A 13802-nucleotide genomic window follows, 5' to 3' on the forward strand; every position below is an offset into this window, starting at 1 on the left:
AGGTTGATTAATTGAAATTTCTTTCTAATTCAAACTCCTATTTGCCTTAGTCAGATTTTTAGTTAGTTTTCGTGGAAAGTAAGTTTTTGGCGCTGTTGCTAGGGACTAAAATATTAGGAAAGCTTTATTTGTATTAATTTAGCCATTTTTTTATTTTAATATTTTTATTTTTAATTTAATTTTTTTGTTTTATTCTTATAGATTCTTTTAGTTTATGACTAAAGGCAACCCGCTAGAACCAATAATTTTTTACAGTGAGATTGAAAGAACTGCTCACAGAAATCGTAGAGAGGTTAGAGAAGCAAGGCCAGGTTAACAGATTTTAATAGACGATCAAGAGGAAAAGGATATTGTTATGGAGATAGAAGATAATTAAAATAACCAGGAACCTCCTACAGTTCCTACTTCTCGAACTATGTATGATTATGCTAATCCTACTTTGATTGGGGCTGAATTGAGTATTGTCAGACCAACTATTGCTGCAAACAATTTTGAGCTGAAGCTGAACACAATTCAAATGGTACATTAGTATGTTCAGTTTGATGGGTTGTAAGATGAAGATCCGAATGCTCATTTGGCTAATTGTTTAGAGATTTACGACACATTCAAGATTAATAGTGTTATTGATGATGCCATAAGCTTACGGTTGTTCCTATTCTCTTTGAGGAGTAAGGCAAAATAGTGGTTGAATTCACTTCCACAGGGTTCTATCAAGACCTGGGATCAGATGACTGAGAAGTTTCTATTGAAGTACTTCCCACCGGCTAAGACAAATAAGTTGAAGAATGACATCTCTTCTTTTTCTCAAATTGAGTTGAAGACATTATATGATGCATGAGAGAGATATAAAGATCTTTTGAAAAGGTGCCCTAATCATGGGTTACCTTTGTGGTTACAAGTTTAAACATTTTACAATGGTTTGAATCCCTTGACTAAGCAACTAATTGATGCAACAACTAGTGGAACATTAAATAATAAAACACCTGAGGTAGCTTAAGAGTTTATTGAAGAAATGACACTGAATAACTATCAATGGAAAGTCATGAGAACAAAACCTATTAAAACAGTCGGTGTTTTTAATATAGATGCAGTTGCTATGTTGGCAAGTCAGGTGGAAGCATTGAGTAAATAGATTGATGGTTTAAGTTGCAATAACACGATGAATCCGATAATGCAATATGATGCAATTGGAGAGGGGATAATCAATCCGGAATAATTACCTTTCGGTTCCAACATGGAGCATGAGCAAGTCAACTTTATAGGTAATAATTTTAGACCCCACAATAACACTTATAGCAATAACTATAATTTAGGATGAAGGAATCATCCAAATTTCTCTTGGGGTGGTCAAGGTAATTAAAGGCCACAACCCCTTTCAAGTTTTCAACAACATTATCAACAAGAAAAGAAGCCAAGCCTTGAGGAGATGTTAGCTAAATTTATTTCGGTGTCTGAAACTAGATTCCAGAACACTAAGACAACTCTGAAAAATCAGTAAACATCGATTCAAGGGCTTGAAAATTAGATTAGATAGCTTGCTAAACTAGTTTCAGAGAGACATCAAGGTAGCTTACCTAACAATACTTAAACCAATCCAAAGGAGCAAATCCACACAATCACTGATTGAAGCATGGAAGGGTTAGTCAAGTTAGGAAAGAAGCTGAATTTAAAAGTTGTTGAGAAAAATGATAGGCTTGAGGAAAACAAGAAAGAGCATAAGCTGGTGGTTAGAGAATACAAACCGCAAATTTAATATCCGACAGCATTGAAGAAAAACCACATGAACGAACAATATGGTAAATTTTTTGAACTTTTGAAAAAATTGCATATTAACTTACCTTTTGTTAAAGCCTTTTCACAGATGCCAAAGTATGCAAAATTTTTAAAAGAGCTATTAACAAATAAAAGGAAGTTAGATGACTTGTCAACTGTGGAGCTCAATGAGGATTGCTCGGCAATTCTCTAAAACAAACTACCTAATTGCGATCGTAAACCAACTAAAAATTTGACAAAGGTAAATGCACTTATCAATTAAGAGTATAGCTACGATGAGCAAAGACATCGTCCCCACGAAGACTAAAAGTACTAGTAATTATCGTCTTTCTATTATTTAACCGATAAGTTGGAGTGATTAATTAAAACTAAAATTAATTAATTTAATTAAATAAAGAACACGACAAAGAACAAATCAGAAAATAATTGAGTAAACAACCAAGAAGTGAAACAGTACCTAAGAAAGAAATCCCTAAATTATGCAATTATTCACCTAGTCTTCATCTGTCATTATCAATCTATATTGCGTAATTTCTCCACTCAGTATCTTGATCCATAGAAATCCCTAAATTATGCTAATATCTCTTTTCAAGACTAAGAGCAACTGACTCTACATTGATTAATTAAAAAAATCTCTCCAATTAAAATTCTTATTATCGCATTAACTCGATCTATGAATCCTCCTATTAGATTTGACTCTAATCTGGTAGATTTATGTTGTCCTATTTCTAGGATTGTATGCAACTCCACTCAATTATGTTAGATTTACTCTTAAATAGGGTCTATTCCTCTGATTCAAGCACATCAAACATGGATTAATAATCTAGAAATACCAAACCAAAAAATTAAGCAGACATAATTGAGAACAAGATTCAAGTTTTTATAGCATAAAACATAAATCAAAAGATAGAATTCATCATAGGGTTCATCTCCTCTAGGTATTTAGAAAATTAGTTCATAATTGCAAATAAAGACATCTCAAAGACAATATAATCACAAGAAATAAAGAGCTCATAATAAACTTCAAAGAAATCAAAAGGAGATCTTAAATATTGATGGAAATATGGTTCAGAGTTGGCTTTAATGGTGTTTTCCAAGTTGATTTCTTGAATATTCTCTGACAACTTAGTCCCTTTTCTTATATTTGGTATATATAGGTATTAGAATGCTTGAAAAACCTAAAAATTACTTTTATTGCATGTTTGGAGTGCGATTCGTGAAATCCACACGGTCTGACACATGACTGTGTGGCAGCCCATGTGGCTCACACGGCCGTGTGCCCAGCTTGTGTGGCTCCTGAAACTTGCTTTGATTTTTTGATTTTCGCTTGTTTTTCGCTCCTTTTGCTCCCAAATGCACTCCTAAGTATACAAGAATGAAGTTAAATGATTAGGAGCATAAAATTCACCATTTTACATCGAATAAAAATCCAAAAATACATTAAGAATAAGGCTAAAACATGTTACTTTTGACATTTATCAAATATCCCCACACTTAAGCATTTGTTTATTCTCAAGCAAAATTTTCAACCTACATTCAAATTAACTTTCTCAATTTGTCAATTTCATCAACAATGCTTTAAGATAATTCGTAAATAATCATGCGTTGGAAATTCAACTGAAAGGGCACCAAAGACTCAAGCAGTCTAAGCTAAAATTTTTAAAAGCAAAAAAGCATATGTGTCTCCTCTTATCTAAATAATTATCTTAAATTCAAAATAAAAAAGAATTGACATCCTCACTAGAGATTCACTCAAAGTGTTTAAGGTTCAAATAATATGCACTCAATAGTCGAACGAGAAATGCTAATACCATAAGCTTGCTTGAAAATCAAATCTCCACCACTATAAAATCATATGACACACTAATCAAGAGGTCTTTAAAGGGTTGTAACTAGGCTTAGGTTAAGTGTATGGAAAGTTCTAGAAAAGTTGGTTATAATTAAGATCGAATTAATAAGTTACCAAACTAGAAAAACAATCAGTTGCTGAATTAAAAGAAACTTCAAACTAACTATTCAAGCTCAATCAATTTTTTTTCATTTTTCATTTTTTCCATTTCATTTTTTTAGAGAACAAAAATAAAAGTCAGCAATTCAAATAATGAAACATAGTTAGGCAACGAACCAAATCAAATATCAACAAAAAAGGAGTCAATAAAAAGGATGATTTTACAATATACATATGGGTTACGAGTTAATAAAAATGGGGTAGACAAAAAAATGTGTTAGCATCAAAAGAGTTTACTAGGGGTTAATTCAACAGATAAGCTTTTTACAGGTTAAATCCTAAATGTCTTTATCATCTCAGTATATCAAATCAATAATGTGGTCTCGACATGCATAATCGAAGCAAGTTCTAGAATAACAAATCAAGTGGACATACTCACAACCAAAAATAAAATAAGCACGAAATAAAATATATGCTCTATAGGCTCAAAAGCTCACAAAAAATAACAGTTTTGATGTCAAACTTGCAATTTCAAAATTTCAAGATAATAATTCAATCCAGGGAGGCAACCTAAAATATTTATTTCTGAAAAATAACTTATAATGCTTGACTTTCTCGTGTCTTAAAGTATAAATAAACTAATGCACAAATATCTACAAATAAATCCAAAACATCAACAAAAACTCCAAGTTAAAAAAAATAACTCTAATGGAGGCTATGAGAAAATTACTTAAACACAACAAATAATTTAGAGATTTTATGAAAAATATACGAACAACCTCCCCACACTTAAGATGTACATTGTCCCCAATGTACAAACAGATAGAAGCATATAATAAGCACAATATCAAAAGAGAGGGAGAGAATTGAAACTACCTTGAATTTGGATGAAATCGCCAGAATAGTGAAATTGGTACATTCGCATAACATTGCATCACTGGATTGACCTGCTTAGAAAAATATAAATAATCAATTTTCTTACCAAGAGCTTTAACCTGATTTGCCAACATAGAAGTTGCATCAATGTCAAAAACTCCAGCTGCGTCGACAGGTTTTACTTTCGTAACTTGCCACTAATAATTATTCAGTGCCATCTTCTCAATGAATTTTGAGTTGCCTCAGGTGTTTTGTTGTTCAATGTTCCTCCAGCTGTTACGTCAATCATCTATCTAGTCGAGGGATTCAAACCATTGTAAAAAGTTTGAACTTGGAGCCACAAAGGTAGTCCATGGTGAGGACACCTTCTCAACAAATCTTTAAATCTCTCTCATGTATCATAAAGAACTTTAATATCAAACTGATCAAAAGAAGAGATGTCATTTCTCAACTTAGCTGTTTTTGTCAGTGGAAAATATTTTAACAAAAAATTTTTCAGTCATTTGCGCCCAAGTAGCGATAGAACCTCGTGGCAATAAATTTAACCACTATTTTGCCTTGCTCCTTAATGAGAATGCTAACAACTGTAAGCGAATGGCATCATCAGTAACGCCGTTGATTTTGAAAGTGTCACAAATCTCTAGAAAGTTGGTCAAATGAGCATTCAAATCTTCATCTTGTAAACCATCAAATTAAACATATTGTTGCACCATCTGAATTGTATTCGGCTTGATCTCAAAATTTTTTGCATTAACAGTTGGTCTGACAATACTCGATTCAGCCCCAACCAGAGTGGGCTTAGCATAATCATACATGGTTTGAGGGGCAAGACGTGTATGAGGTAGCTAATTATTTTGATTATCACATATCTCTACAATAATATCCTTTTTCTCTTGATCGTCTATTATATTCTATTGACTTTGCCTTGCTTCTCTAACCTCTCTTCGATTTCTGCGAACAACCTTTTCAATCTCATTATTAAAAATTAATGGATCCAACGGGTTTCTTCTAGTCATAAACCAAAAGAAGCTACCAGAAGAAAACTCACAAAAAATTAGAATGTAAAAATGAAATTAAAAAAAATATTAAAATAAAAAATGACTAAATTAATAGAAATAAAAATTTTCTAATATTTTAGTCCCCGACAAAGGCGCCAAAAACTTGATTGCAGTCGTAATCCAACTAAAAATTCAACAAAGGCAAGTGCACCTATCAATAAATAGTATAGCTGCGGTGAGCAAATATATCATTCCCATGAAGACTAAAAGTACTAGTAATTATCGTCTTTCTATTATTTAAATGATAAATTGAAGTAATTGGTTAAAACTAAAATTAATTTAAATTAATTAACTAAAGAACACGACAAAGAACAAATTGGAAAATAATTGCGTAAACAAACAAGAAGCGAAACAATACCCAAGAAATAATTCACCTGGTCTTGATCTCTCATTACCAATCTACATTACGCAATTTCTCCACTTAGTATCTTGATCCGTAGAAATCTCTAAATTATGCTAATATCTCTCTTCAAGACTAAGAGTAACTAACTCTAATTGAAATTTGTTTCTAATTAAAATCCCAATATCACATTAACTCGATCTATGGATCCCCCTATTAGATTTGACTCTAATTTGGTAGATTTATGTCGTCCTATTTCTAGGATTGCATGCAACTCCACTCAATTATGCTAGATCTACTCATAAATAGAGTTTATTCCTCTGATTCAAGCACATCAAGCATGAATTAATAATCTAGAAATACCAAACCAAAAATTAAGCACACATAATTGAGAACAAGATCCAAGTATTTATTGCGTAAAACAGAAATCTGAAGACAAAATTCACCATAGGGTGCATCTCCCCTAGGTATTTAGAAAATTAGTTCATAATTGCAAATAAAGACATCTCAAAGACAATATAACCACAAGAAATAAAGAACTCATAATAAAATGCAAAGAAATCAAAATGAGGTCTTCAATATTGATGGAAATATGCTTTAGAGTCGACTTAAATGGTGTTTTCCAAGTTGATTTCTTGAATATTCTCTGACGGTTTACTTCCCTCTTCTTATATTTGGTATATATAGGTCTTAGAATGCCTGAAAAATCTAAAAATTACTTTTCTGTGCATATTTAGAGTGCGATTCACAAAATCCACACAGTCTAGCACATGGCCGTGTGGTAGCCCATGTGGCTCACACGGTCGTGTGGGAGGGTCCAGCCGTGTGGCTCTTGAAACTTGCTTTGATTTTCTCTCGATTTCACTTTTTTTGCTCCCAAATGCTCTCATAAGTATAAAAATATGATTTTAAAGGATTAGGAGCGTAAAATTCACCATGTTACATTGAATAAACATCCAAAAACGCATTAAGAATAAGGGTAAAACATGTTACTTTTGGGATTTATCACTACCCACCAAGCTTAAGGATCCAGGGAGTTTTACTATTTCTTTTTTTATTGGTAGCTTAAATGTTGAAAAAGCTTTGGCTGGTTTGGGGGCTAGTATAAATGTTATGCCTTATAAAATGTTGAAACAACTTGGCCTCAAGGAACCAAAACTCACTAAGATGAGTATTCAATTAGCTAACAGATCAATTAGGTATCCTAAGGGTATTATTGAGGATGTACTTGTGAAAGTAAATAAATTTATATTCACTGTTAATTTCGTTAAATTAGACATAGATAAGGCTATTAAAGTCTCAATTATCTTAGGTAGACCCTTTTTAGCCACTGCTAGAACTGTTATTGATGTGGGTAATGGTGAACTTGTGCTGAGCGTAGGCGACGAAAAAGTTACTCTTCAAGCACGTGATTTTGCTAGAGTTCCTTGTGAGCAAGATGATACTCGTTATTCTGTTAATGTTAGTAATCATACGACTCGACATTCTTTGTAGGGAATCACTAATGAGTACGTGTTCGAACAATATCCATTTCAAGGTGATAGAAATTTAGGGACAACTGAAGAGTGAACGGTGGAGCTCGATAAATTAGATGAATGACGAACAAAGGCTAATGAGAACCCAAGAACGGTAAAAGAAATAACTAAGCAACGTCATACTGTGCATTTAAAGAGGATGAACCAATTCAATGTTAGGGACAAAGTGCTGTTAGACATTTCAGATCCAAGAATATTTCCTTCAGAGCTTAAGTCAAGAGGGTCGGACCCATTTGTGGTACAAAACGTATTCCCATACAGAACCATTAAGGTATCACACCCTGATTTCAACACATTCAAGGTAAATAGTCGTCACCTCAAACTTTATTTTGGTGATAATACTGATAACGAGAGAAAGGAGCTCCGACTCCAAGATTCGCCTCAACCGTTAGCTTGAAAAAGAAAGTTGAACTTAGACTTTAAATAAGCGTTCATCAGGAGGCAACCGAGTGCGTTATTTTATTTTATTTTAATTATGTTGCGTGCTTTGTACACTTACTTTTTTATTATTACTTAAAAAAATTGAAAAAAATTCAAAATAAATGTAATCCACACGGTCTGGGGTGATCCATACGGCCATGTGTGACACACGAGTGTATCACAAGCCATGTGAACACTGGATCTAATTTTTCAAAATGATTTTTGAACCATACAATCTGAGCTAAGTTACACGATCTACAGACATGGCTGTGTGAGACATATGGCCTGGCACATGGGCATGTGCTAAATCGTGTAACCCACACGGCCTCACACACAAGTGTGGGAGAAGCGAACAAGCACCCCACACGAGCGTGTCATAGGGTGTGTGAACACTGGAGCAAATTTTTAAAATTTTCTAATAGGATGCATGGCCTTAAAGAGATACACGGCCTGACATGTGGCTCACATGGCTATATGGCTCACATGGTCTGGCACATGTCCATGTACCATTTTTTTCCCTTTAAAGCTAGTTTTTTTTCTCTTCTTTTGTTTATTTTTCCTTATTTTGTTTCCTTCCTACCCTAATCAAAGTGATTTCATTTAGTTTTATTTTTTTATTTTTACTTTTATTTTTCTGATTTATATGTTTTATTTTATTTTTATTCTGCATTTTTTATTTTGTCAGTTGTTTTTTTTCTAGTTGTTACTTCTTTATCTTATTTATTTTGTCTATTTTCTTATTAGTTTTCTCGAAACATGTACTTCATTTAGAATCTCTTACGATTTTGGATTTCACTATTTCATTTAATTCTTCCAAATTAATAATAGTTTTAGTTATCTCCTCTCTTATGATATTTTGCTTATTCTATTTATATCTGTTTGTACATTAAGGACAATGTACACTTTAAGTGTGAGGAGAATTTTATATGCTTATGCAATATGGTCCCTGATTTGTTGTTTGTGTTTAAGTAATTCTCTAACCCCTACCATTAAAGTTATTTTTTTTTAATTTGGAGTTTTTATTGATTCTGTTTTGGAATTAATTTATGGATTTTTGTGCATTGTGTGATTTATACTTACATGAGAGAGTCAAGCATGATAAGCTATTTTTCAAAAATTATTATTTTAGGTTGTCGCCTAAACTAGAGGTGAACAAAATTCGATTCGATTCGAAAAAATCGAAAAAAATTTCGAGTATGGTAAAAAAATCGAATTTTTTTTTCGAATTTCGAGTTCGAGTCGAGTTGAATTTTTGAATTCGAATAACTCGAATAATTCGAATAAACCGAATATAAACTATATTTTTTATTTTTAAAATACACTACATATATTTTTTTATTTTTAAAATACACTAATAGTAATACAGTGCAATTTCCCCATTCCCATTTCCCCTCTTCCACGTTCCACCGATCAAAATCCCTAAGCCCGTGCCCTCCTCCCTTTTTTTCCCAATTCGAAAATCAACCTTCACCTCCACCAATCCACCTCACCGATCCACCTCCGGTCCTCCACGGCTCCACCCAATTCCAGAATCAGAGGTTAGAGCGGTGCTTCTACGTCTTCTACCTTTATATTTCAAAGGTATGTTAACTTTTAAAAGGGAGTTTGCTGCTGTTAACAGTGTTAACCCTAGACATTTAGTTTGATTTTTTTTCCTCTCTTTTACGGTGTTTCTACCTTTGAATTTCATTTCTCGAATTATTTCCCCTCTGCATTTGTAAATCTTCAGTTCTTCACCTTTTCCGCATGTTAATTTGTTAAATTATTTTTCATGTTTTTTGCTTTTTGCTTTTTTATTTTTGGATTGATGAACTGATTGATCTCTGTTATATTAATATGACCAATATGGTGGTTTTCTGATTTTGATTTTAAGAATATATTTTGCTGTTTTTGCTCTCCTCTGCTTTGAAGAGTTTTTCAGCTTCCTCTGCTTTGTATGAATAATTGAAGCTAAAAATGAATTATGATGGATTAATGAAACAAGATGTGAACCTGAAGAAAAAAATATACATAGATCAGTTTAAAGTCCTAAATTAAGTTCAAAAATTAAAAATATTGGTAAACTGGTATTCCTCATAAAATTCGGTTAAATACCTCTATTAGAATGTTAATGTGGATGAAAGTGCTTTATTATTACTATAAGTAAGAATGCAAATTAATGTTGGACATGGACGAGAAATAGAGGACATAATTGGTGCTTGAGACAATCAAATATTTGTTTATTTAGGCTTACTGGTATAATTTGGTAAATCAAAATCTGCTACATTTAGTTTCAGTAAGGATGGAATTTAGAGGAAGATCCAAGGGTAGAAGGGTTCTAGTGGGATGACACAGGATGAAACCGATTGTGCATTCCAAAGGCAAGGGGAGTGATCTCCCAACTTTTAATCACTTTTTACTAGCTAAGTAGGTATATCGTATTTTGGTTGGTATTCAGATTGATGTTTCATGTTATTTTGGCAGTAATCTTATGCTTGTGGTGCCTTTGATTTTTTTAACCAACTAAATACCAGCTTCTTGTAGGGAGATTGTTGTGAATTTGCTTCGCATGGCTATATGGAATCTTTTAGAATTGTACTTATTTTTGGAAGATTTGATCCATCCTAAATTAATTTTACCATGCAAATGATATGGTGCAAGGATTTTCTTCTTCTGGTATTAATTTTGGAGTTGTTTCCACGGCAACAAGGTGGTACAAACCTTAGTCGAGTATGGTCAAATTAAACTTTGATGTGTGCATTGATCGGTTAAATGAGAAAGCTGGGTTTGGGGCTGTCCTACATGGCGATTTAGGGGACTTTTTAGCGGTCAAGACTTGTTCAATTTTTAGCATTTCTGGAGGCTAAATTCATTCTTCTAGGTGTGCAATGGTTAAGAGAGTTACACAGGTTCTAAAGGTTGATCATATAGTATGCTTGGAACTTTTGATTTCATATATTAAATCTCTTAGTTTAGAGTTTGAATTTGTTAAGTTTAATCATATTTTGATATCAAAAAATCATCTCGTTCATTATATATTTTTGAAGAGATTCTATTCTCGTTTCTTTGTTTTTTTCTTTTCTTTTATCAGTTTCTATGTATACATAGATCAAAAAGTATAGCAGTATATATAGATCTTAACGGTGAGAATATGGGTTTCATTGTGGATTCTCAAGGTATGCTGAAAGTCTCTGAACTCTGTTGTCAAGCCAAAGGAATTGCAATTCAGTCATGGTAAAGTAACTGAAAGTGATAATAATTTTGAAATTTTCTCTTTGATTTTTAATTTTTATTAAATACACTATTTTATGATACACGCATAGCTAAAATTACATGAAAGAGATAGTTAGTTGAACAATAAAATGTTGTGTTCTTTTGGTGTAGGTTTCTATTGTATTTTGGACTTTTGCTTATGTTTTTATTATTATTATAATGTTGTTGTTTATTTCGACTCATGCTATTTACTTGGACTTTTACATGTTTTTATTATAATCTTTTGTATTATTTTTGTTGTTTATTTGGAATCATGTTGTTGGTTTTTTGTTGCTTTCATTTATTCATTTATTTACTTCAATTTTTGTTGTATGATCATGTTTAAAAACTTTAAAGAAAATTATTTTTGAAAAATTACATAAAATAAATAACACTAATTTTATTTTATTTTTAAATTTAACTCGAACAAATATATTCGATTCGATTCGAATTCTATCTCACTCGATTCGATTTGATAAAACTTCAAATAAAGTTAAGATGATAAAATGATATTCGAAAATTCGATTAACTCGAAAATTTTCAATTCGATTCGATCGAATGCTCACCCTTAGCCTAAACTGAAGAATCATCTTGAACTTTAAATTTGCAAGTTTGACATCAAAATCATAATTTTTTGTGAGCTTTTGAGTGTATAGAGCATTTTTTCATGCTCATTTTATATTTGGTTGTGAGTATGTTCACTTGATTTATTATTCTAGAACTTGCTTTGTTTATACATTTCAAGACCACATTATTGATTTGATATATTGAGATAATAGAGACACTTAGAATTTAATCGGTTTAACATTTAATATCTTACCTGTTGTATTATCCCTTAGTAAACCCAGTTGATCCTAACATTCTTTTTGAACAACCATTCATGTTAACTCGTAACCCATATCTATGTTATAAAATTATCCTTTTTATTGACTTCCTTTTTGTCGAGATTCGATTTGATTAGTTACCTAACTATGTTCCATTATCTGCACTGTTGAATTTTACTTTGTTCTAAAAAAAAAGAAAAACAAAATAAAATAAAAATTGATTGAGCTTGAATTATTAGTCTCATATTTTGTATAAAAGCTCATATTCACTCTTTATTTCTTGTTGATGTATTTTTTTTTTAATTTAGCAACTGATTTTTTTCTAGTTTGACAACTTATCAACTCAATTTTCAATTTTAACCAACTTTTCTGACCTTTTCTATACCCTTAACCTAAGCCCCATTACAACCTTATAAAGACCTCTTAATTGGTGTGTCATCTCATTTTTATAGTGGTGGAGATTTGATTTTCAAGGAAACATATGGTAATAACATTTCATGTTTGACTGTTGAGTGCATATAACTTGAACCTTAAACACTTTGAGTGCTTGAGTGAACCTTAGTGAGGATGTTAATGCTTGTTAAGTTTTCAAATAATTATTGAGATAAGGGAGACATTTATGTTTTTAATGCCTTAAAAGTTTCTGCTTGGACTGTTTGTGCTTTTTAGCGCCATTTTAGTTTAAATTTCCAAAGCATGGTTATCTGTAAATTATTCCGAGACATTATCAGTGGAAATAATAAATTAAAGAAGTTAACTTGATTGTGGGTTGAGGATTTTGCTTTAGGACAATCAAACGCTTAAATGTAGGGATATTTGATAGGTGCTAAAAGTAACATATTTTAATATCGTTCTTATGCGTTTTTAGGTAATTATTTGATGTTAATGGTAACTTTTATGCTTCTAATCCTTTAAATTCATGTTTTTATAATTAGGAGAACATTTGGGAGCAAAAGGAGCGAGAAATGAGTGAAAATCGAAAAATTAGAGCAACGTACAGGAGTCACACAGGCTGCCCCTTCAACATGGCCTGGCCACACGGTTGTATGAGTCATATGGGCTACCACACGACAATGTGACAGGTCGTGTCAATTTCACGAATTTGAATCCTAAACTGCGAAAAATATGATTTTTTGGTTTTTTCAACATTGAAAAAAAAAAGAATATAAGAGAGGATCGTTATAGAATAGTAAATAAAAATACTTGAAAAACACCACTGAAGCCGATTCTGAAGTAGATTTCTGTCGAGATTGAAGAAACCTAGTTGATTTCTCAAGAGATTATAATGAGTTTCTTTATTTCTTTTAGATATATTGCATCTTGGATGTATTTACTTTCAAGATGAACCCTACGATGAATTATGTCGTTTGATTTTTTTTTACACAATAAATACTTAGATTTTGTTATCAATTATGTGTTCTTAATTCTTGGCTTGATATTTTTAGATTATTTATCCATGTTTGATGTGCTTAAATCAGAGGAGGAATAGTCCCTATTTAAGAGTAAATCTAGTGTAATTGAGTGGAGTTGCATGCAATCCTAGAAATAGAACGACATAAATCTATCGGATTAGAGTCAAATCTAATAGGGGAATCCAAAGATCGAGTTAATGCGATAATAGGGGTTTTAATTAGAAATAAATTTCAATTAATCAATCTAAAGTCAGTTGTTCTTACTCTTGAAAGAGATATTAGCATAAATTAGGGATTTCTAAGGATCAAGATACTAAGTGAATAAATTGTGTAATTTAGATTGATTGTGATAGATGAAGTCTAGGTGAAATCTTTCCTGGGTATT

The 13802-nt window shown here is 32.0% G+C and overlaps 1 long non-coding RNA gene and 2 other non-coding genes across 4 annotated transcripts; 2 read left to right on the forward strand and 1 right to left on the reverse strand.

The window, feature by feature from the left end:
- Nucleotides 1-775: 775 nt before the first annotated feature.
- LOC128042098 (small nucleolar RNA R71) lies at nt 776-882 on the reverse strand. Its single transcript, XR_008197306.1, has one exon. It is a non-coding gene; the product is annotated as a small nucleolar RNA R71 (small nucleolar RNA).
- Nucleotides 883-4944: 4062 nt separating this feature from the next.
- Nucleotides 4945-5051, forward strand: LOC128042039 (small nucleolar RNA R71). Its single transcript, XR_008197247.1, has one exon. It is a non-coding gene; the product is annotated as a small nucleolar RNA R71 (small nucleolar RNA).
- Nucleotides 5052-9306: 4255 nt separating this feature from the next.
- On the forward strand, nt 9307-13415 carry LOC105772076 (uncharacterized). Of its 2 annotated transcripts, XR_008196840.1 has the most exons (3): nt 9307-9531; nt 11106-11163; nt 12941-13415. It is a non-coding gene; the product is annotated as an uncharacterized LOC105772076 (long non-coding RNA). The 2 variants fall into 2 exon arrangements; XR_008196839.1 differs by lacking the exon at nt 11106-11163.
- The last annotated feature ends 387 nt before the right edge of the window (nt 13416-13802 follow it).

This window comes from Gossypium raimondii, chromosome 6 (assembly GCF_025698545.1).
Source record: "Gossypium raimondii isolate GPD5lz chromosome 6, ASM2569854v1, whole genome shotgun sequence".
Classification (NCBI taxonomy): Eukaryota; Viridiplantae; Streptophyta; class Magnoliopsida; order Malvales; family Malvaceae; genus Gossypium; species Gossypium raimondii.